We start from the raw sequence: 25,983 nt of genomic DNA, 5'->3' as shown, positions 1-25,983 counted from the left end.
TAAAGTCATGAGAAATATGAGAATTATAAACAGGATTTAATAGTTACTGAATTTACTGATCTAATGGTAAATGAGGAAAACATACCTGTTAATTGCACCAGGGTTCAGATGTTATTTATATCCGTACATTATTAGTTCAAGGCTGTTAAATAAATATGAAAGAATATTGGAATGGAACATGCGGCAGCATGTCATAAATCACAAAGCAATAAACACTGTGCATGCAGTGATCTAATTAAAGAACAATGCCCAACGCTTTCATAAGTGTCATTTCAAAGTGCCGTCAATTTCATCACGATTAACAGGGTTTGTGTGTAGTTCTTAAAATTGAAGGCCTGATTTGCACTGTCTGTTTGGTCATGTTCACCTGCTTCTCTCATTTGCTATTTTTACATTGACTATCACTCTGTATAGACTAATACAATCAGATACAACTATCATTTCTCACATATTTGTTACAATATATACTGACAAATAAATGTAAGATTGACTTATATAATGTGAGATTACTAGATGCTTCCAACCGATTTCCTATTGAACTGTCAGCAACTGTCAGCTCAAACTATTTCAAATATAGTGAATTAAGCTACAAACTCCACCACAATGCACAGTGTTTCCATCCAACATGTATTTTCAGTTGCAGCTCGTCATTCTAGTGTTGTGTTTGCTTTATTGCCAATAAATAAAGTTTTATTTCGAAACTCAGAATCAAACCATTTCATCGCAAAATGATTTACGGTTTCGGAGCGCTCCAAACTGATCGGGTCTCGAAATCATTTGATTTACAGCAGGTTTGCGAATCATTAGATTTAGATCGCGACTTTGTGTATCACAAATCATTTAATCGGAACTTTGGCGTGAGCTGATCAATCTTTTGATTCAGAACTTCGGAGCGGCATTTCGTGAACGAAATGATTCGCGAAAGACGCGAAAAGTGAAGGAACAAGCAAACCGATTCAACTGAGTCATTTCCGCTAGAACCGCTCCGATTGATTAAAACTCGTGACTTCGATCATTCAATTCAAGCGATTCACTAGCAAAAAACTGATTAAAAGAGCCATTCAAAATAGCTTTTCGAAACTCAGAATCAAATCATTGCGTCGCAAAATGATTCACGGTTTCGGAGCGCTCCAAACGGATCGCATATCGCAAAATCATTTTATTTACATCGGCAAAGCAAAACGATTCAATTGAGTCATTTCCGCTAGAACCGCTCCGATTGATTCAAACTCGTGATTTCGATCATTCAGTTCAAGCGATTCACTAGCAAAAAAACAGATCAAAAGAGCTATTCAAAATAGCTTGTCGAAACTCAGAATCAAACCATTGCGTCGCAAAATGAGTACTGTCTCGAAATTTGATTCAGATCGGGACTTCGTGAATTGCAAATCATCTGAGCGGAACTTCGGAGCAAGCTGATGAAACTTTTGATTCGATCAGAACTTCGGAGCGGGTTCGTGAATCATTTCGCGAACTGAATGATTCGCGAATCATTTGCTTCAGATTGGGATTTCAAACCGTGTTTCGCGAATCATTTGATTTAAATCGGAACTTCGCATATTGGGAATGATTCAGATCAAGACTTTGAAGCGCGTATTGCGAATCATTTCATTTAGATCGGAACTTCGGGTCGGACTCGTGAATGTTTTGTTTCGAATCGGAACTTTGAAGCGAGTTTGAGAATCATTTCGCGAACTGAATGATTCGTGAATCATTTTTCCACGTACTTGTCTAAATCATCTTTGAACGAAGAAAAGAGAGATTTAGAGCCAGATTTGTGTTTATGTATGTGAAATTTAGCAAGCAGGAAACAAATTTAGTTACATCTTGCTATATTCTCTTTTTAGTCAAACAATTCAAAAGAAAACATCTTTAAAACAGAAAAAAGTCACTTATAAAATGAGATTAGATTAACATTAAATAAATCAGAACAAAATGTCTCTGTGGTTAATTGGCAAACAAGTGAATGAATCTTCCTCAGAAGAGACAAAAACAACAACTCACTTTAATGTCTGGCTTGTATTATAATTATGTCCATAAGCTTTTTGTGAAATTTGGATGAAGTCATGAATCTGTTGTTTGACCTTTTCATAAGGAGAGAACTAGTTTCCAAAGTTGGACATCACATATTTAAAGTCTAATCATTATATATCCATACTGTGGCTACTGTTTTTCCATCCCCAAATTTAAGAACACTTGGATGAACCCTGGATAAAACACCAAGCTCAGGTCTTTCAGGAAAAACCAAACGCACAGGAGGCTTCCTGAGAAATCACACACACATTTTAGCCAAGCCTGAATTGAGTGTCATTCAATCAGCGCAGCGTTAGCTGACCGACAGACCCGTCTCGTGTCACGATCAGAGAGAAACACACCATCTGTTCCTTACAGCCTGGATGCCGGTTCCTGTCCTGGAACAATATGCGCCTGCTGCCGTACAATATAAACACAAGCTGCCGCTGAGAGACGGACGGAGTGCTAAACAGAGACTCGGTTTCAGCTGTCAGGAGGGCATATGGAGCCATTCCACGATGAGGAAAACACAGACAGAATCTTGGAATCCAGATTTGAAAATGGATATAACTGCACAGAATGTTACAGAAATTGTTTGTTCATCAGATTTGGAGAAATGTGTCATTCCATAGCCTGCTCGCCAATGGATGTGAATGGGTGCCGTCAGAATGAAAGCCCAAACAGCTGATAAAAACATCCATAAGTAATCCACAGCACTCCAGTTAATCAGTTATAGGAGAATTCCACTTCTAGAACAACAATCGTCCAAGATGTTCATGTCTTTCTTTCTTCAGTCGTAAAGAAACTGTGTTTTTGAGGAAAACATCTCAGGATTTTTCTCCATATAATGGACTGATATGGTGCCCCAAACTTCCAAAATGCAGTTTAAATGCAGCTTCAAACAATCCCAAATGCGGTTGTAAATGATCCCAGCCAAGGAAGAAGAGTCTTATCTAGCAAAACGATCGGTCATTTTCATTTAAAGAATACAATTTTAAATACTTTTAAATCTCAAACGCTCGTCTTGTCTTGTTCTCGCTGAACTCTGTGTATTCTGACTCAAGACAGTTAGGGTCGAAAAACTCCAATCGTATTTTCTCCCTCAACTTCAAAAATCATTTCAAAATCATCCTACATCGCTGCAGAAGAACAGACACAGTGTTTACAAAGTGAACATGCAAAGAAGATCAAACACCCTTAACAAAAAAGGTAAAACAGTGATACAGGACGATTTTGAAGTTGAGGGAGAACATGAGATGGGAGTTTTTCCACATACACTAACTGACATGAACTGAAACAAACACAGAGGTTGGGAAGAGCAAGACAAGACGAGTGTTTGACATTAAAAAGTATATAAATTGTATTATGTTTATGAAAATAACTGATCGTTTCGCTAGATAAGACCCCTTCTTCCTCGGCTGGGATCGTTTAGAGCCTTTTGAAGCCACATTTAAACCACATTTTGAAAGTTCAAACTCGGGGCACCATATCAGTCCATTATATGGAGAAAAATCCTGAAATGTTTTCCTCAAAAAACAATGTCTTTACAACTGAAGAAAGAAAGACATGAACATCTTGGATGACAAGATTTTTTTTTCATATTCATTTTTCATTTTTCAATGGACTTCATTGGTGCCCCGATTTTGAACTTCCAAAATGTAGTTTAAATGCGGTTGTAAACAATCCCAGCTGAGGAAGAAGGGTCTTACCTAGCAAAACGATCAGTCATTTTTTTCAGAAAATAAAAAACTGTATACTTTTTAAGCACAAAAGCTGGTGTAGCACAGGCTCTGGGATGCGCATTCACGATGCTACAAATTAGTGATGGGTGGTTCTTGAACAATTCGTTCATTTTGAACGAATCTTTAATGTGACTCAGGAAGAACGAGTGGTCTCGGCGAGTGATTCGTTCAGTCACGCATGCGCAACATCCTATTAGGTTCTGTACTGGAATTAGTTCACCTGTTTCGAGTCTTCTGGTTTTTCGAGTGGTTTGTTCATCTTATGGGTCTGTCACGTGATGAACGAACGACTCAAACCCGAAAACTTGTCAGATAAGAGGTGAGATGAGTTAATCATAGACTAAAGACTCAGGTAAACAATGAATGAATCTTTTCTGTTTCTTATAGCATTATAGTTTTGTCTTGTTTGTAGTGTGATCAGCGTTTGTATAAGCAGTAGATGTGTTAGGGAAGTAACACACAACATTTTAATTATATTTTGCTAAAATGAACGAAATGACTCGAAAAAAGATTCGTTCATTTTGCTGAACGAGACTCAGAGTCGGTAAAATGATCAGAACTTCCCATCACTACTACGAATCACGTCTAAGTTCATCGTCTGTGTACTCCGGCTCAAAAAGGTACAGTATGTTAAAAAACTTCATGTTATTTTCTCCTACAACTTCAGAATCGTCCGACATCATTGTAGCTTTTTGTTTGTAAACAGCGTTTGACTTACTTGCACTTTTTTAGTCTTTGCGCGTTCGCTTTGTAAACACTGGGTCTGTAGTTCGGCGTGACCTTTCGACGTGATTCAATAGTACGTGGACGCGCATCCCAGAGCCTGTGCTACATGAGCTTTTGTGCTTAAAAAGTATACAAATTTTTATTTTCCAAAAAAAATGACCGATCGTTTCTCTAGATAAGACCCTTCTTCCTCGTCGTTTAGAGCCTTTGAAGATGCATTTAAACGACATTTTGAAAGTTCAATGTCGGGGCACCAATGAAGTCCATTATATGGAGAAAAATCCTGAAATGTTTTCCTCAAAAACCATAATTTCTTTACGACTGAAGACAGAAAGACATGAACATCTTGGATGACGAGGGGGTGAGTAAATAATTTGTGAATTGTTGTTCTAAATGTGACCTTCTCCTTTAAGACCATAATAAGGCTTCCTCTTTTGTAGTTTTAATTACCAGTAATAAACCTGCTAAAACACATTTGATGTTTGACATGAATCTGGTTCGACCTGCTGTTTGTTTGTGTTGACGTTCATCTCAGCATCAGTAAATCAGTTTCCCGGCTGATGATTTGTGACCCAGTGAAACGCGTGCGCCGCTAAATCACAGCCTCTATCACGCGTCATCCTGTGTCAATCTACGTGAAATAACCCTGTTCGGCGTGTCCTTCTGCAGATACGGGTGTGATGAACGATCCGCTAAAGTGCCTGTGTGAGGCCTGAGCTTTGAAATGACTTCCCATCGCCGGCGGGGAGAAACACGCCGTATCACGCCTTTGATCACACGTTTGAGGCTGTGGATTCAGCTTCAAATATTTCCCGTTTCTATTCAGCAGGTATTTGAAGCAAAAGCCAAATGTGGGATTTTTCCTGCTCTTTGAAGTTAAATAGTTCGACATTCGCTTATTAACATACGACCGCATTTGCATATCAACACCCGTTCAGCATTCAGCATCGTGACCCGCGCAGGAAGAGGTCAGCCAATCACAACAGACCTCATTAGCATAAACTCTTAAAGGCAGAGCAGCAGAGACAGGGTCAGAGAGAGCAGAAAATGATTGTGCAAGAAAAACATGTCAAAAATCTCAGGTAATAAGGGTCAGCAGTTTAAAGCACTTGGTCGAAAAATGTGTTTTTATAACGTCATTCTCTTGCGTTTGTAATTGCATCTTCTGAGGCATTTCAACAGGAATATGTTGTGAACTGCTAAAGATTGTCTTTTAAAATGAGGTCAATTATTGCACTGCAGCGAGTGAAATGATCCCAAAAGACCTGCGACTGTTTCGTAATCACTTAATGAGCGTCTGTGTGTGTAATGTGATGGGAATCGATCTTAGTAATGCAAAATAGATAAAAGACATCAAAAGTTTAAACGCATTAAACGAAAACTTGTCTAGATCATATTTCTCCTACAAAATCAAAAGGGAAAAAATAAATTATATTTTGTTTAAACAAAATGAAGCTTATTTTTAGGACTATTTTTGCAGTGTGACATTATTTTCATGATGGTTAATTTTATTTATGTGGATGTTTTCATTGGATTCTCATTACTGTACTACTGTATTTTTGTAAAAAATGGGAAGAAAGAAAAATGAGAAGAAAGCAATTAATTATTTCCGGGTTTTTTTTATTACTATTTTTGCTTTAATTGCCAACTTAATGTCATGAAAATAATCCAATAAATGAAAACTGGTCCAGGTTTATTTTATTTTATTTTATTTTATACTTTTTTGCATTGTGATGATTTATGTGGGTGTTTTACTTCTTTTTAGTGATTTTTCTTTGGATTCCCTTTATTTTAATACTGTATTTCTGCAAAAACTACATTTTAAAAACATTTTAAAAAGAGAAAAGAGCACAACAAATACTAAATTAATCACTTTAAATATTTTATTATTTTTCATTACTATTTTTGCTTCATTTGACAACTTAATGTCATGAAAAAATTGCAATAAATTAGAACTGGTACAGATTTTTTTTTTTTTTTTTACTTTTTTGCATTATGATGATTTATGTGGATGTTTTACTTCTTATTAGTGATTTTCCTTTAGATTCTCATTACTGTACTACTGTATTTCTGCAAAAACTACAGTAATAAAATTATTACAATTTTAATCAAGAGAAAAGAGCACAACAATTACTAAATTGATCAAATGAAATATTTCATTATTTTTAATTACTATTTTAGCTTCAATTGACAACTTAATATCATGAAAATAATGCATTTAATGCATTTCACCACAAATAATTTTATCTTAAATCATTTAAGAAAATGAAGTCTATTATTAATACTATTTTTAGAGTTTTGCTTTGTGATAATATTTTCATGATGGTTAAGTTAATATTTTTTTTTTATTAGATTCTCATTACTGTACTACTGTATTTCTGCAAAAAGTACAGTAACAAAATTATTTATTAAAATTTTAATCAAGAGACAAATACTAAATATTTCAGTATTTTTCCATGGCTATTTTTGCTTCAATTAACAACTTAATATTGTGAAAATAATGCATTAAATAAAAACATTCCCAGATCATATTTCACAACTGAAATCAAAAGACTTTTTTAAGAAAAAATTGACACTATTTTCAGATTTTTGTTTTGTGATATTTTTTTTATTATGGTTAAGTTCATTTATATGGAGTACAAAATTCTCATTACTGTACTACTGTATTTCTGCAAAAAGTACAGTAATAAAATTATTTCTTCAAATTTTAATAAGGAGAAAAGAGCACAACAATTACTAAATCGATCAATTTAAATATTCAATTTAAATATTTTCATTACTATTTTTGCATTAATTGCCAACTTAATGTCATGAAGATAATGCAATAAATGAAAACTGGTCCAGATTTTTCTTTTGCAACTTTTTTTTTTTACTTTTTGGCATTGTGATGATTTACTGTATGTAGATGTTTTACTTCTTATTAGTGATTTTCCTTTAGATTGTCATTACTGTAGTACTTTATTTCTGCAAAAAGTACAGTAATAAAATTATTTATTCAAATTTTAATGAGGAGAAAAGAGCACAACAATACTAAATTGATCAATTAAAATATTTCATTAATTTTCATTACTATTTTGCTTCAGCTGACAGCTATCATGAAAATAATGCATTAAATGAAAACTTACTCAGATCACATTTCACCACTGAAACAAAAAGGACTTTTTTCAAAGGATTTTTCAGATTTTTGCTTTGTGATTTTATTTTTATGATGAATAAGTTCATTTATGTGGATGTTTTCATTAGATTCTCTATTTCTGTAAAAAGTACTGTAGTAAAATGATCTGTAAAAAACAAAATAAAACCCATCATTTTCTTTATGCAAACTACACATTGTATTTATTTTGCTTTTGAGGTCAGATATGAACTGGACATGCTTTTTTTTTTTTTTTTTTTGGTGAGTTTCTCCCAAAACATCATAAAATCGCGAACCAAGCACGGTGCAAAACTGGAAATAAATTCAACAAGACTTCAAAACACGTTGCACTGAAAGGAAAAAAAAAGCTGTAACTCCTGTCTAATGATGTCGAGTTAAAAGGAAACTCCTTCAATTATTCAACCCGGTGCAAGCGCTCGAGCCAGAGATGCTCATCAAAGCAGCGTTCACCACAAACACACACTCGTCTCCGGCCCAGAAATGTTTGTCGATTCATTATCAGGGAACTCGATGAGCGTAAATGACATTAAAATACCGTCGAGAAGCAAAACAGAGCTGGGAATCTGCGAACGGCGCGTCAAAAAGATTCATCTGGAGTAAGTGACACGCATTAGTTTCATAAGACGCCTCTTCATTGGGCGGCTGTTTGCGCGTCTCCCGTCAGCCTCAATCACGCCGATGTTGGGATTTCACACAAATCTTTCTGAGGCTTTTTCACTTGAATATTTCAAAGCCATCAGAGAGAATCGCTGCGAGCAGATAGTGGGCTTTCAAATGCCTGCGAGCTCTTTCTCTCCAAACACCATTTGCCATCCGTGAAAGACTTTTCAGATGACTGTTTCTGGCTGCGCTCGGCCCTCTGACGCCGGTTTTGTGCTCTGTGTTCACGCGTCGGCTAGACGAAATGGACTTCTGTGGGATTTTCTGATGATTAATGCTGTTTGCCAAGTCAAGCATCACTAGAGCTACACTTGATGTCGCATTCACAGCACCGCATGCCCTCTTTTACCTGTAGTACTCAAGTATGCACTCAAGTCAACAACCCTCTACACACCTTTGCAATACAATCGCCATTGGCAAGTAAACTTTGTGTGTGTGTGGGTGGGTGTGTGTGGAGTGGCCGCTCTTAGGGAGCCTGAAACATCCAAACATAAAAAAAATATCCAAAACATATAAATATATTACCAAAATTAATAAAAAAGTACACTTATGTATTAAATAATTCAAATATTTAATATATTAGATTCATTAAAAGTTAAAATATTAAAATGCAAACATCTTCTGTGGCATTTAAACAGGAATATGTTGTGAACTGCAAGAGACTGTCTTTTAAAATGAGGTCAATTATTGCACTGCAGCAAGTGAAATGATCCCAAAAGGCCCCTGACTGTTTCATAATCACATAATGAGCATCTATGTGTGTAATGTGATGGGAAAATTTTTAGTAATGCAAAATAGATAAAAGACATCAAAAGTTTAAGTGCATTAAATGAAAACTTGTCTAGATCACATTTCAAACATAAAACCAGTAGGGAAAAAAATATCTTGTTTAGGAAAAATGAAGGCTATTTTTAGGACTACTATTATGATGTTATTTTGCACCTAAAATGTAGAATTGAAGAAAAAATATATACATGTTTGTGTATTGGACATTTACAGAGCAACAGATTTTGTGTGACAGTAAATCATACAAGTCGTTTATTTTGTTTTAAAATCTTGCATGAGGTGGCAAGGTGGGGCTTTTTTTCCCCACACACAGGGTAAAAGGCTCATCAGCATGGGGCAAAAGGCATACAGTATTGACATAAATATTTAGCTAACATAATGTTTTTGTTTTGTTTTTGTTCGTTTTTTTATTACATGCAGGAAAATGCATTTCACATTTGCATGCAACAAAAAATATTTCACAATTGCATGCAACAAAATAAATATTGAAATTGCATGCAATAAAACACATTTCACAATTGCATGCACCAAAATACAATGTGAAATTGCATGCAATAAACTGTATTTCACAACTGCATGCACAAACGTATTTTGAAATTGCATGCAACAAAACACATTTCACAACTGCATGCATTAAAATGCATTTCACAATTGTATGCAATAAAATACATTTTGCAATTGCATGCAATAAAATGCATTTCACATGTGCATGCAATAAAATACATTTTGCAATTGCATGGAACAAAATGCATTTTGAAATTGCATGCACCAAATGCATATTGAAATTACATGCAAGAAAATGCCTTTCACAACCGCTGGCATCAAAATGCATACCGCAATTTCATGCAGCAAAATGCATTTCGTAACCTTATGCAACAAAATACATTTTGCATTTGCATGCAACAGAATGCATCAGCAACCAAGCATCAAACAAATTTGCACATGCATCCTGAAAAGCGAATGTTTTGGAAAGTGCTACGCCACTTTTTTTGGCCATCTTGTGGTTTAGAGGAAAATAATAACATTTATGTAAAAAGTACTTTTTTAAAAATTCAATAAAGATGTACTAAATATACATAAAACACATTCACAGACTCTGTCCAGGTTTCACTCTCAGGTCACATTTACTCTTCTTCTGATCCAGAGAGACCACGTTCCCTGAAGCAGATGGCGAAGCTATGCAGAGATGAAAAATATCCCATTAGCTCCTGGAAATTAATGGATTTTGCTCTTTAGAGCCGAGCCTGGAATGAACCTGCGCAAGATTCAGGCCGGCTCTGTGTTTAATCAAAGCTCCATCGTGTCACACGCTGCCGAATGTCAGCGTGACCTCATACGCACCTCCATTACACCTGGACCGTCGAGCAAAGCATCAGGTGCGTCTGTGAGACACTAAGGACATGATGAGAACAGCATACTAACATACTGCACATACTGTCCCGCAGTGTATATACACTACAGATCTTTAGTATGCATGGGTTACAGAGATAACAAGCACACTGCATGGAGTACTATATCCCACGATGCAATGCATGCAGTTTGACCTTTCACTTCCATTATATATAACATTTGTATTTTTTATTATATTTTTAATATTTAGAATTTGAGGGGTTTTTTTATATATATATTTTTAATTATACCACCTTATATTTTATTTGTAATTTTATTTGTAATTTTTATTAATCATATTTTTATTTTAACATTATAATATTTCTAATATTTGTATTTTATTTATTATATTTGACATATATATATATATATATATATATATATATATAATAAAATACAAATATTATAAATATTATAATGTTAAAATAAATATATTAATAATTTATTTAATTTATTATTATATTATAATATTTGTAATAAAATATGTAATTATTTTATTATTACACTATAACATAATATTATAAATTATGAAATTTGTATCAATTATTGTATAATCAATATAAAAATACTATTTAATATCATTTTAATTTTATTTAATATTTGTATTGTATTAATTAGATTTTTTTAAATATTTTATTTATTATATTTTTAAAATATTTAGAATTTAAATTTTTATATATTTTTTTAAATAATTAATCTATTAATATTGTACCACATTATATTTTATTTGTAATTTGTATTCATAATATTTTTATTTTAACATTATAATATTTATAATACTTGTATTTTATTTGTATATTTGTATTTGTATATTGTATTTTGGTATATTTTTTAATATATTTTTATAATATTTAGAACATTATTATATTATAATATATCATATTATATTATATTATATTATATTATATTATATTATATTATATACACACACATTATTTCTAATATTCGTAATCAAAATGTTTAATTATTTTAATATTATAAATCATAATTTTTTATTCATTATATTTTATATTTTTATGTATTAAATTTATTATCAATTTTTATAATACTTGGAATTTACAATTTTTAGAACATTATATATACACACATTATTTACATACAGTCCTACATTTATAATATTTGTAATCTAAATATTTAATTAGTTTAATAATATAAATTATAATATTGTATTCATTCTATTTTTATATATTTAATTTATTATCATTTTTATTACTTATTTTATAATCAAATATAATTTTTATAACAAATTTAAATTACAACATAGTTAGACAACAATGTTAAAGTAATAATAATAACAACAACAATAGAAACAACAAAATGTGAAACTTACTAAAAATAGTTTTATATATATGATATATTTATATTATGCCTATTTGTTGGACATTTTACTATATTGTTGTTGCTGCCAGGTAATTATTATAAATGCCATTTTATAAAAGTGAAAACCACTTTGGTTTTTATAGCTCCACTCCTGAATAAACAATAAAAACGCTGCTATAAATTACCTTTTTAACAGTAAATGTTCCTCATGGTCTATTTTGACATATATTTCCCATAATCCCATCTAAACTAAGCTTTTTAGTCTTTGTCTGCTTCTACTATTATGCAAACTCATCTCCATGTGTTTGTCAGATCACCGCAGTGACATGATGCTCTATTGCCATCAAAACTATGCAAGCTGTGGCACTAATTCTACATTTTACCCATTAAACCAGAATGCATTCAAATGCACAGGCGCTCGTTAATGAAATGCATATGAAGCAGTGGGTGCCGCTGCAATAGTTTGAGGTGAGATATCAGTGGGATTTTCTAATTAAGACACACTCATGTCTGGATAACCGGGTTGTGATTAACCTTTCCTGCAGATTCGGAGCCAACTACACAGAGGCGTTCATCTGAGAGCTTCATGTTTAAACATGCACGCGTTTTGTTTTGAAGTTATGATGAAAATGTTACACTGTTTGAGAAATCCTGTGGAAAATAAGCTGCTGTTGTTTGTAGAAACTTCTGCCTTCAAGTCATGCTGGAACGATTGTGTTTGCGCACAGGAACGAAGCCGCAACGTCGTAATTACAAGTGGGAAGCTGCGGGATTTGAGTGCGTTATTTAAAAAAGTACTTCCCCAAATATGATAATTAGCCGAAAATGTGCTCACCCTAAGGCCATCCAAGATTAGGATGAGTTTGTTTCTTCATCAGATTTGTAGAAATGTGTCATTCCATCACTGTCTCACCAATGGATGTGAATGGGTGCCGTCAGAATGAGAGTCCGAACAGCTGATAAAAACATCACAATAATCCAAAAGTGCTAAAATGTGTGTATACATATACAAAAATATGATTTCAGACATACTGTATGCCATAAACTCATCTGGAATCTCATTCAAACAGTATAAGATTCTTTTCGACTCCTTTTGTCGTTTTTCTGAACTCAACAAGACGCACGATTTGAGGAGAAGCGCTGCAGGACGTGTGGGGTTTGTTGAGTGATCGCGGTAGTAATGCTTGACTTGGCTTTCTTTCCAGCAGGAGTGATGTGCTCTCAGCGTTGTGTTCATCAAGCAGACGTGTCCCCATCTGTGATCCAGATCCGTATTGTTTTTCTGCTGTGCTTAAAAAATCATAGGAGGAAAAACATTCCCTGGGGAAAAACTGCACTTGACCCTTCCTGATATAACCCGGCGTGACTCGATCTGTCACTCTCTCACATCGCTGGTGAGAAAAACATCATTAAAAGCTCTGAGCTTTATTCTCTGGGGTCGTGAAGTACATAAATACATGTCCAATTTCTTTGTACTTTCAGATGAGCAGTGTAAATATCCATATCACAGCTAAACTATTAGTGTAAATGAGTGTGAATTAAAGGCTTGCGGTGTTTATTCCTACATGCTCAGAAAAAAGTACAAAAGCTGTCACTGGGGCATTACCTTTTAAAAAGTATACTTTTGTACCTTATTTTCCCCTAAAGGATGCATATCAGTTAGGGACTGTATTCTGTATTTGTTTGTTTGTTTTCTACTTTAAAATAAAATTTAATAATAAAAAAGCATGTTTAATTAATTGCAATCATGAAACTTGTATTACTTTAAAAACAGAAATATATTAAAAATGTATATTTTTAGGGCCGTATTAAATATTTTAAATTTTTCTAGCAATTTCTGTTTTTACTAAATATACACTCAAAACTTTGGGATCAGTAAGACTTGTAATGTTTTTTAAAGAAGTCTCTTATGCTCATCAAGGCTGCATTTATTTGATCAAAAATACAGAAAAAATTGTAATATTGAAAAATGTTATTACAATATAAAATAATGGTTTTACTGGAGTAACAGCTGATGAAAATTCAGCTTTGCATCACAGAACTAAATTCAATTTAAAATGATATTAAAATAAAAACAATTATTTTATATTCTAATGACATTTTGCAATATTACTGTTTTTTTTCCGTATTTTTGAACAAATAAATGCAGCCTTGATGAGCATAAGAGACTTCTTTAAAAAACATTACAAGTCTTATTGATCCTAAACTTTTGAGTGGCAATGTACATTTCTTTCCATTTTGATTAACCTGGATTCCAACTTAATGGTCTAATTAAATTTTAATAATAAAAAAGATAAATTAACTGAGTTCATAAAAACAGCTGAATTTGTTTATTTATTTTTTGTTTATTTATTTACAATAATAGGGCCCTGTGGTTTTTTGTTTGTTTGTTTGTTTTTTGTTTTGTTTTTGCTTTTGCTTTTGCTTTTGCTTTTGTTTTTGTTTTTCGGAAATCCTGTGCTGTGTATTTAAACTTTTCTGGTAATCAAATACAGACATAAAAAAAAATTAACAACTCATTATTATTATTATTGCATTAAGAGGTACATTTTGCGGTACAATAATAATATAGTTGTCACAATTTGTTCAAGTTAAACTCCCAGAAATGCAAGTTTATATCATGCAATTCAGAATTGTGAGATTTAAACTTGCAACTCTGATGAAAAAAAAAGTTAAAACTATGAACAGGAAACTTGCAATTGTAAGAAAATAAGGCTTTTTTTTCCCATCAGAATTGGACTTTATAACCAGCAATTGGAAGTTCATCTCACATTTCTGAGAAAAGTTGTCAGAATTGCAAGAATTGTAAGATAAAAAGTTGCAATTACCAATTACCTTGCAATTACCTCAAGCATCATAGCAGCATGTTTTTCACAGGTAACACCAATTTTTTTTTTTTTCCATAAATCCTGTGCTGTGTATTTAAACTTTTCTGGTAATCAAATAAAGGCATAAAAAATTAACAACTTATTATTATTATTGCATTAAAAGGTACATTTTGCGGTACAATAATAATATAGTTGTCACAATTTGTTCAAGTTAAACTGAACTTTTATTTTGACAGGTTGCCATGAAGCTCTTTAAACTTCTTTGTGTATATGCTACGACAATAGTTTTTCTCAAATTAAACAATAAAATGTCCTCATATTTTGAGACGTAGATGTTAAAAAAAACACTGTTTGCATTGCATGTGTTTAAGTTTGTGCATCAGACGAAACTATGCCACACAGAACAATGCAGACTTACTCATGATTAATTCTGCTGTTAGATTAAACCATATCAAATACAAAAAAATGTATATAACATTTAGTAAATTGTAAACCACTGCTTTATTTGTATCAAAATAAGTGTAGTATGTTAGTATGCTCTTTCAAAATATTCTCCAGCTAAACTTATAGTAAGTTTTTAAACGCAAAGACTAAATGTCACTCGCATGTGAGTTGCAGTTTTATATTGCATTCTTTTACGTGTTAATGTAGGCTACACAGGCAGCACAAAGGTGCAGTATGCATGAAGCAGTGCACAAGTCTGATCATCCACGCACTAAAATCCCACCTTTATTAAGAATCTGCTTATGCTGATTATGACGACTGACAGGAGGCGACAGCTGCTTTCAATCAAACGCAATTACATTTGCTGTCAATCATGCACAGCAATAACAAAAGCACTGACGACTGTTTGTCATTTCAAGGCGAATGCCGTCACCCAGATCTCCTCATTAACAAGCCGTGGCTCTGATTTTAGATTAACACATTAGCTTTCTGTCGCTAACATCAATTACTCAGCCAACTACTGCTTTACTTTTCCTTTGAAAAGGAGGTTGTTACTAATGCTGCTCATGTCCTGAGGAGACGCAAGTATTATGATATGACGAGTGATTTTGGTCAAATTAAAACAGATGCATTGGACAATTTCACATTTCTTTCTTCTTTCTCCTCTTTGATTAGCTTTTACCATTTTTTTTTTAAAGAATAGCTCAGTCAGAAATGAAAATGTGCTGAAATTTTACTCACCCTCAGGCCATCCGAGATGTAGATGAGTTTGTTTCTTCTTCAAATTTGGAGAATGTAGCATTCCATCACTTGTTCACCAATGGATGTGAATGGGTGCCGTCAGAATGAGAGTCCAAACAGCTGATCAAAACATCACAATAATCAACAAGTAATCCACAAAAATCCAGTATATCAGTTAACATCTTGAGAAGACAAAAGCTCAAAACTATGAAAGCCCATTTCTGCACTGCATACAATGATTTTCTTACTTAGTAAAAATATCTAAGCATTCTTGAATCAAGATGCATTTACTTGACAAGTAAAATCACTTAAGATACTAAGTCTTGTTTTTAAAAAAAATTGTTAGTTTTTGCTTAAAAACAAGCAAAAACTATCTGCCAATGGGGCAAAAAAAAATCATGTTTAGGCTCTTAATTAAGATCATTTTTGCCCCTTGTTTTAAGCAAAATTTTGATAAATTTTTTTAGAAAACAAAAATCTTAAAATCTGAAGTTGTTTTACTTGTAAATTCATCTTGATTCAAGAATTTTTAGATATTTATACTAGAAAACAAGACAAAAATACTACGTAAGAAAATCATTTTTTGCAGTGTGCCCCTGATTTAAAAAATTTAAAAAGTAATTACAACTTTTTATCTCACGTTTCTGACTTTTTTCTCGCAATCGCAAGTTTTCATCTCGCAATTCTGACTTTTTCCCAGAATTGCAAGTTTATATCATGCAATTCAGAATTGCGAGATGTAAACTTGCAACTGTGAGGGGAAAAAAGCTAGAACTGTTGAGCAGAAAACGTGCAACTGTAAGAAAATAGTATTTTTTCCCATCAGAATTGGACTTTATAACCAGCAATAGCAAGTTTATCTCAAAAAAGTCAGAATTGTAAGATAAAAAGTTGCAACTACCTTGCAATCTGCAGTTAAATGGACTTCTGTAGAGAACACTCAAGCATCATAGCAGCATGTTTTTCACAGGTAACAACAATAAAAATGTTTTCAAAACATAAATCTTCCATCAGAACAACACCTTGACATCATGTTGTTATATTGTATAAAATTCAGTAAGAGTAAACAGCATAAATTTTTTATTATATTCTCATTCTCAGAGCAAAGCAAACTGTAGTGAGCAGCTGAATGACCTGCAATAACCACTAAAGCTTAAATCTTACAAAGCCTAAACTTTAAAACCCCAGTGCAAACGCAGGAACACGTGTTAATGAATCAGTGTCATACTTATTTTGGTCCCTGCTGGGCTCATTATGCCGATGTGTTTGTCTTTCTCTGCACTCATTTACTATTATTGATTTGTTCCTACGCTTTCAACCTCTTTTCCAATATCAGTTAGTAAGCAGCGCCTATTAAGCCGGAGTCTTTACAATGAGAAACTCCCCGTGGTTTTGGCGAGCAGCCATGTGCGCTACATATGGGAATAAAACCAATCCGCGCACGACGTGGGTGCTTGCGATAATAAACTAGACCGAATCCAAACTTCATTTCGTTTCATGAGGTTTCTGCACTCCTCCTTTTCACAAGAAAAAGAGGCAAAAGAATTGAAAGAGACGTATTAATTTGAGCCTCCTGCCGTGAAACTGACAACAGCCACACATGAAAGCTTCTCCCGTCCCTGTCATCATTATTCCGTCATTGAGACGTTTTTGCCTGCGCAAAGCAATGTTATTGCTTTCTGATATAGTTTGCAGCCATTCAGTGGGATCTTGAACAAAAGGTAGAGTAGCACCAGCTCTCTTGTAATTCTTCACCATATCTTCAGAGTCAGAGAACTTCTTCCGACCCGCTTTGTGTTCTTTATTTTGTTCAAAGCATTAAAAATAAATCACAAATGAATGAATATCAAGTGGAGTATTGTGTTTTATCACATTAGACTCTCTTGTGTAAATGTTGCATTTTCACTGACCCAGTAGACCAGATATTAATGAGATAACTTGATTCATTTATTTTTAATATAGAAATAGATTTAGGGCAATAGACTGTAGGTGAATACAAATTAACTGATATAATCACCATTCTCCAGAATTGTAAGTTTTATGAAATGTTGTTTAAATATGCACTAATTTGCATAAAATGCCACCGAATAGATCTGAACACTGGATAAAGGCAGGTTCAAATTTCTTGTTTGATTTTGATGACATATTATAGTTAAAAGTTTTTACAGAAGGGATTTTGGATTTCTCTTTTTATCATTTCATAAATCAGATAATATTGTCAACTGACAGAAAACAAACATTTTCAGCTGTTTTTAGGAATGAAATGTTGTATAAATCAGTGTGAATGATATATGAACAAACCCCTCGGTAAAAACCTTCATAATATAGAGAGGAATAAAACTGTAAGTTTTGGTGTATGTAAGTGCTGCTGAAGTGGAGGAAAAACATTTAAAGTTATGCATTGTAATTGAAATCTATAGACGGAAATAGATCAAGTTCAATAAAACAAATGCTAAAATGTGTATAGTTGATGTTTTCTTTCCACTAGTCTGAACATTGGGTCAAAATTCTTGTTTGATTTTGCTGACATATTAAAGTTAAAGAAGTAAATTTACTCAATTTACTCAATTACTCAATAAATCATAAGATACTGTCAAAAAAATATATTTTAGCAATTTTTAGGGATAAAATGTTGCATAAATCAGTGTGAATGATATATGAACAAACCCCTCAGTAAAAACCTTCAGAATATTGATAGGAATAAAATGGCTAAGTTTGGTGTATGTAAGTGCTGCTGAAGTGGAGGAAAAACTCTTTTAAAAATATGCATTGTAGTTGAAATCTATAGACGGAAATAGATCAAGTTCAATAAAACAAATGCTAAAATGTGTATAGTTGATGTTTTCTTTCCACTAGTCTGAACATTGGGTCAAAATTCTTGTTTGATTTTGTTGACATATTAAAGTTAAAGAAGTAAATTTACTCAATTTACTCAATTACTCAATAAATCATAAGATACTGTCAAAAAAATATATTTTAGCAATTTTTAGGGATAAAATGTTGCATAAATCAGTGTGAATGATATATGAACAAACCCCTCAGTAAAAACCTTCAGAATATTGATAGGAATAAAATGGCTAAGTTTGGTGTATGTAAGTGCTGCTGAAGTGGAGGAAAAACTCTTTTAAAAATATGCATTGTAGTTGAAATCTATAGACGGAAATAGATCAAGTTCAATAAAACAAATGCATGCTTGTTTAATTTTGTTGACATATTAAAGGTTTTTAAGAAGGGGATTTTGCATTTCTTTTTTTATTACGTTAAAAAAAGATGGTGTCCAAAAAAAATACCTTTTCAGCTATTCTTAGGAATAAAATGTTGTATAAATCAGTGTGAATGATATATGAACAAACCCTTCAGTAAAAACCTTCAGAATACCAAGAGAAATAAAACTGTAAGTTCTGGTGTATGTAAGTGCTGCTGAAGTGGAGGAAAAACTTTTTTAAAAATATGCATTGTAATTGAAATCTATAGACGGAAATAGATCAAGTTCAATAAAACAAATGCTTAAAAGTGTATTTTTTGATGTTTTCTTTTCACTAGACTGAACACTGGTTCAAATTTCTTGTTTGATTTTGTTGACATATTAAAGTTTAAGAAGGGAATTTTGTATTACTCTATAAATTATAAGATACTGTCCAAAAATACCTTTTCAGCTATTTTTAAGAATAAAATGTTGTTTAAATCAGTGTGAATGATATATGAACAAATCCTTCAGTAAAAACCTTCAAAATATAGAGAGGAATAAAACTGTAAGTTTTGGTGTATGTAAGTGCTGCTGAAGTGGAGGAAAAACTTTTAAAGTTATGCATTGTAATTGTAATCTGTAAATAGATAAAGTTCAATAAAACAAATGCTTAAATGTGTATTGTTTATGTTTTCTTTCCACTAATCTGAAAACTGGTTCTTGTTAATCTGAAAAATTCTTGTTTGATTTTGTTGACATATTAAAGTTTAAGAAGGGAATTTTAAATTTCTCTTTGTATTACTCTATAAATCATAAGACACTGTCAAAAAATACACTTTCATCTATTTTTAGGGATAAAATGTTGTATAAATCCGTGTGAATGATATATAAACAAACCCCTCAGTAAAAACCTTCAGAACACAGAGATGAATAAAACTGTAAGTTTTGGTGTATGTAAGTGCTGCTGAAACGGAGGAAAAAACACTTAAAGATATGCATTGTCATTGTAACCTACAGTCGCAAATATATAAAGAGCGAAAACATACACACTTAAATGTGCATTTTGATGTTTTCTTTCCAGTAGTCTGAAAAAACAAAAAAAAATAATAAAAAGCCAAATAAGCCCAAAATCTCAAAACTGGACCAGTACATAAATTTGTATTTAATACAGTATTAATACACTGCAGGCAAAAAAAATATAAAAATTACTGGTTGTAGATATAGAGTATTGAGTATTAAAGTTTTGCTTAATAATTTGAATTAGATTTTATTTTTACATTTTCTGATTTCATGTACAGTTTTTGTTACATTTTTAGTAACGTTGTGTGTTTGTTATTTTGAATACTTTTTATTGTTTTTAAATGTCTACATAGTATTTATTAATTTTTACTTCACTTTACTTTTGTGTTCCACAAAAAAAAAAAAAACAACTTGGTTTTTCTTCTAACCAAAAACCAACTGTGCAGATCATATGCAGAAAGTTTTCAATAAACAGACATTGTGTGGAAAGTTAGAAATGTTTATTGTCCCCTAGATCCATCTGAAATTGCATTACGAGATTCTCACAGGCTCGCCGGCTGAATATTAGATTTCTAGAAAAGTCAATAGAGGGCCTCGTCATTAAAGTGAATAAATATTCCCACTCCTTGAAGCGATCTCAAATCCTGCATTTCTCAAAAGCTTTTCTGAGTTTTTTTCTTTATTATCGACAGGATAATGTTGACACACACTATTCTGCCTCGTGGCTTTTGATATGAAAGTGAATGTGTGTGAACAGAGAAACTCGCCAATAACTCAATAGCTGAATGACTTTATTAGACAAGATTACTTCACCTCGCTGTCTGCGGTTGGAGGCTAGCGTCTCTAGCTGCACTACATTAATTTCAGATTTGACTGATCTCTGTATATTTCAGCTATGGCCAAATACAGCTCGACTTTGGTAACCATAAACCAGCTTTTTTGGAGATTTGTTTTGATTTTAAACAACAACAACAGCTGCCACAGATATATTTACACACTCTAAACACTTTCCAAAGTTGCACATAACGATTTCTAAAGAACATTTTGCAAGAAAATAATTTTTTTTAATACTTAAAAATGTTGTAATTTACTAACAATTGTTTGAAATTTACTAGCAAGCAAAAACAGTTTTAAATTACTTTTAATGTACTTTTAACAAATTTAAATTCAACAATTTACGCTTATTATTCACTTAGTATCTGATAATTAAATAAAAAAAAACTGCAAATAAAACATTGCATTGAGTTTGGAATTTTTACATATAAAAAGTACTATTTACTTGTAAAATGTACAGCAATAATGTTTTATTTACAACTTCTAAATATTTACAAAAATATGTTTTATAGTCCATAAACACACAAAAAATGGTCTGAAATTGTTACCATTACATTTTACTATTACTATTAAAGAAATGGCAAGCAACAATGAGTTAAATATTATGTTTTAAGACTGAAATTGTATTTTCTATTTTGAAAACTAATACACTGAAAAAAATTCAGTGTAGAAACCATTTCCTCCCAGAGATTTTATTGCAAAAAAATGGCAAGTAACACACTGAATTAAACATGAAAATTAAACAGTATTTTCTTGTCAAATGTATTCCAGTCATTAAACTTAAAAAAAAAAAAAAAAAAAAAAAAAATAACTTTTTTTTAGTGTACATATAATTTTTAGCACATTTGTCAGACATTGCATTCAATGTATCTACATTGACCTGTTTATGCATCCAAAAAATGCATTAATGGAAACTCACAACTCTCCATATTGACAATTATTCTGGCTAATATATCAATGTGTCGCCTTTAAAATCATGCAGTGACTGTTGTGCAGGGTCTCGTTCTTCAGTCGCATCTGCAGAGATGTTTGCCTTGAATTTCTGCCGCTCTGTGCATCTTAATTATCTGTATTATTCTCACAGCGGTGGCACAAACCCGTGACGCCTAGGGATCTGATTGGTATTTCTGTAAGGTTTTTAGAAGCTCTGGAGACAATTTACTTCCTCTCCTCAAGTTAATTCATTTATTTATGTGTGGCGAATGAAGATTTAGCATTGTTAGTTACACAAACACAATGACATCTCAGGGAGATTAAAGCGTCCCGTCCACCGCTGCGCATGCTGTGAATTAATTAGCTGGTTAGGAACAGAATGATCCCTTAGAGTAGTAAACACAGCTCAAACCAGCACATCTACGCTGACCTGATCTCACACACACACACTCACATGTTCCTGACGTGCAAACAAGCAACAGAAACATTCTCAGAGAATGCATGCATTAATACAATCCTGTACATACTGTATTACCAGAAATGTAATGCAAGTTGCATTGAATTAAAACATCTGCCAAATGCATTTACATTCATAATAAAAAATAAGGAAATAAAAGCATTTGTTACCCAATTTCAAATAATGAGTCAAGGAAGACATGGTCTGTTTCTGAAAATTTAGTGTACAGTATACTACATTATTATTTTGGCACAACTTATATACTATTATAGTATTATTAATATCAATATTTTCAATATTAATGATTATTCAGTAATACGTGAAGAGTTTATTTGCAAAAACAGATAACTCCATTTTTTAAAATGTTTAAAAATCATGTTTTTTATAATGTTATCACATTTGCATTGTGTTTTGTTTTTTATTTATTATTTTACTTAATCAAAATAACCCAACTGCAAGTTTGATTGAGATTAATTGTAATGCATAATGAAAAAAACATGATTTTGAAAATTGTTAAAAACTGTTTTTGCAAATAACGTCTTCAGATATTGAATATTTATTAATATATAAATATTATACTCAGTAATAAATTATTTTTTTTTGTATTTATTTATTTTTTGTTGTTGTTGTTGGCTCTTACATTTTTTTGTTAAACATTACTGTTTAAGTTGAGCTTATTTTTATTTTATTTTAGTTCTTTTTTTTTTAACCATATAGCAATTATTTAATTTCTGCATCTCTAATGTTAACTTTTTTTTCATTAAATATTTTAGCTTTAGTTAATAATAACCCTAGAATGCGCCATCTTTTAAAATTAATATGTGCAAAACTACACATTAAGAAAAAAAAAAAACCCAGTAAGTAAATATTGAAATTTTGGTACAAGGAAAATGCTAAGTGGAATATTTAATAATTACATTCAAGAGTAAAATTATAGGTTTTACCAGAGTTATCTTAGTTATTTAAATGCAAAAATATAAAAAAAGTACTTTAAATATTTATTTTGGTTATCTAAGGCAACACTTCTCATTTATTTTAACTTGATGTACAAAAATAACAAACTTAAATAAAAATGTACTAAAACTAATAGAAAAAGACAAAAACACACAACAAAATTACTAAAACTCTCAACACAGAAAATACAAAACAAAAAGAATTTAAAATAAAAACTACAATACTAATAACTCTACACAACAGACTTTACAAAGCTTATTTCAGGCCAAAATCACATCTTAACAGGGCTATTAAAAAAAAGCCACATTTTCAGTAAAAATCCCCCTGAAAACTGTAAATGATCATGGTAAACTCTCAGCAAATTATGGCATGTTGACAACCTGCTCCTGAATAAGCTCAGCTGTGGCGTTTCCAGTGTGGAAAATGGACTGTAAGTGGGAATTTTTCTTGCCACTACAGATGGTGATGGACTCTTGTGTTACACTGAAAGGCGCGATAACAACATGTAAAACACACAGCTGAAAATCAAACACTGCCAAGAGAAGCTATCGAGGCTGATGAAGCCGCGGAAAGCCAATTTAAGGCCAGGTATTTCAGTGTTTGCCAGAAAATGCATCAAGTCATTGAAAAAAGAAAAAAAAATAGAAGATGCAGCATCTAAATCCATCCACTTCTGAGATAATGTATGTATTTGAGCGCCGGCTTGTATCTTAGCAAGCGTGCAGTCTAATTAAAGGCTTTGGATTTCTCCCAACGGTGCCGACTTGCACTTTTCCAGCCTTCAGTCAAGTCGTAATGATCATGTTTATGGGAAGAACACACACGAACGCTTTCCTATTTGAAGGCGTATCAAATAAAGAAACACGCAGAAGCAAATTGGTCAAAATGGTAAACATATTTAATAAATAAATACACGTGGAGCGAGGGATGTGTGGAGGGAGCTGTCAATGAAGGACGGTCTTTTTCTTTTTGCTTCAGTATTATGGCCATAAATCTAAACTTTACAAGAGTAGTTCACTTGAAAATGTTAATCTGAGATGAAAATATATGCTCTGCCGTATCAGCTGTTTGGACTCGTCATTCTGACGGAACCCATTCACTGCAGAGGATCCATTGGTGAGACAGTGATGCAATGACACATTTCTAGAAATCTGATGAACAAACTCATCCTTATCTTGCATCACTAATGATCTGAAAAGATGACATTTAATAGCAAAAGAAATGTGCTACTCCATGACCTCTGCAGTGAATGGGTGCCGTCAGAGTGAGAGTCCAAACAGCTGATAAAAACATCACAATAATCCTCAAGTAATCCACACCACTCCAGTCCATCAATTAACATCTTGAAAAGACAAAAGCTGAAACAAATCCATCATTAGGGACGTTTTTAACTCAAAAATAGGTCTATAATCCATAATAACACTTCCTCCGGTGAAAAGTCCATTTCCTGTTGTCTCTTGCATCAAAATCCAGCCACATATTTGTTTAGAGCTGTTTTGTAAACAATGCTTGATCTGTGCAGATTTCTCTCCTGATTCAGACCAGACCACATTTCACTGGAGGAAGCGTTTTTATGGATTTAAAAACATCTTAATGTTTTTAAATCCATAAAATGAATACTTAATGAATACTTCTGGATTATTGTAATGTTTTTATCAGCTCTCATTCTGACGGCACCCATTCACATCCATTGGTGAGCAAGTGATGGAACGCTCAGATTTTTCCAAATCTGATGTAGAAACAAACTCATCTACATATCAGATAGCCTGAGGGTGAGCACATTTTCAGCTAATTTTCATTTGTGGCAGAACTGTTCCTTTAATCTTTCTAATTTGCTTAATTGGTAAGAGCGATTGCACATTGTACTAAACAATATTGGCACAGCTTGCCTCTCGCTAATGACCTCTGGGTGTTACACGCTTTTGTTCTCCAGTGTTCAGTCCAGAGAAACTTGCTGACCAGCCCATAACATTTCAGCGTCTAGAAGGTTTGTATATGATTTGGGTCGTACGGCTGTAAATTGTACACAAAGTACTAGTTTTCTTGGCTCATTAAACACATGCAGGAACGCTTTGTCTCTTAACGCCGCTCGCGCTGATTGATTTTTTGTTTGCGTCTGTAGTAATTTCAGTCTGCTCTTGTTGACTGACCTCTGTCAACCGCAATTACGGTCAATGCCCAAATTTTCCTGACACTATACTTTTTCACTCAAAATGTGAGTGCTGCAGTTTATACAGCGATTGATGTTTTGTCAAGTGAAATCAGCATTGTAACTTCTTGCAATAAGCACCAAAAATAATTAGTCATGAATGATGCTAGTCATAAGGGTCAGTTTTTTTTTTTTAATTGAGATTTATGCATCATATAGATATACATACAACTATTTAAAAATCTGGAATCTGAGGGTGCAAAATAATCAAAATATTGAGAAAATCACCTTTAAAGTTGTCCAAATTAAGTTATTAGCAATGCATATTACTAATCAAAAATTAAGTTAAGTTTTGATATATTTACAGTACAATATCTTCGTGGAACATGATCTTAATATCCTAATGATTTTTGGCATAAAAGAAAAATCAATGCAATGTATTGTTGGCTATTACTGCAAATACACCTCTTCTACTTAAGACTGGTTTTGTGTTATTACTCTCATTGAGTTAATCTATATACTAGCATACTCATAAATATGACCTTTTATCAATACAAATTGATCAGTTTAAGCACTAAAGCACTAATCTAAAGTTAATAGACATGAACTGAGCCACAAAACTTTCATTTTGATTTCATGGCCCCTT

At 32.6% G+C, this 25,983-nt stretch overlaps 1 long non-coding RNA gene across 2 annotated transcripts in view; it reads right to left on the bottom strand.

Annotated features, from left to right (window-relative positions):
* Positions 1-25,983, bottom strand: part of LOC127183444 (uncharacterized) — a 48,852-nt gene that overhangs the window by 1,983 nt on the left and 20,886 nt on the right. For both annotated transcript variants that reach the window (XR_007830039.1, XR_007830040.1), the window contains one exon: positions 15,804-15,923. This is a non-coding gene — a long non-coding RNA (uncharacterized LOC127183444). The remainder of the gene's footprint in view (positions 1-15,803; positions 15,924-25,983) is intronic.

The sequence above is a fragment of the Labeo rohita genome, chromosome 20 (assembly GCF_022985175.1).
Source record: "Labeo rohita strain BAU-BD-2019 chromosome 20, IGBB_LRoh.1.0, whole genome shotgun sequence".
Taxonomy (NCBI): Eukaryota; Metazoa; Chordata; class Actinopteri; order Cypriniformes; family Cyprinidae; genus Labeo; species Labeo rohita.
This window is presented reverse-complemented; position numbering and strand designations above follow the sequence as displayed.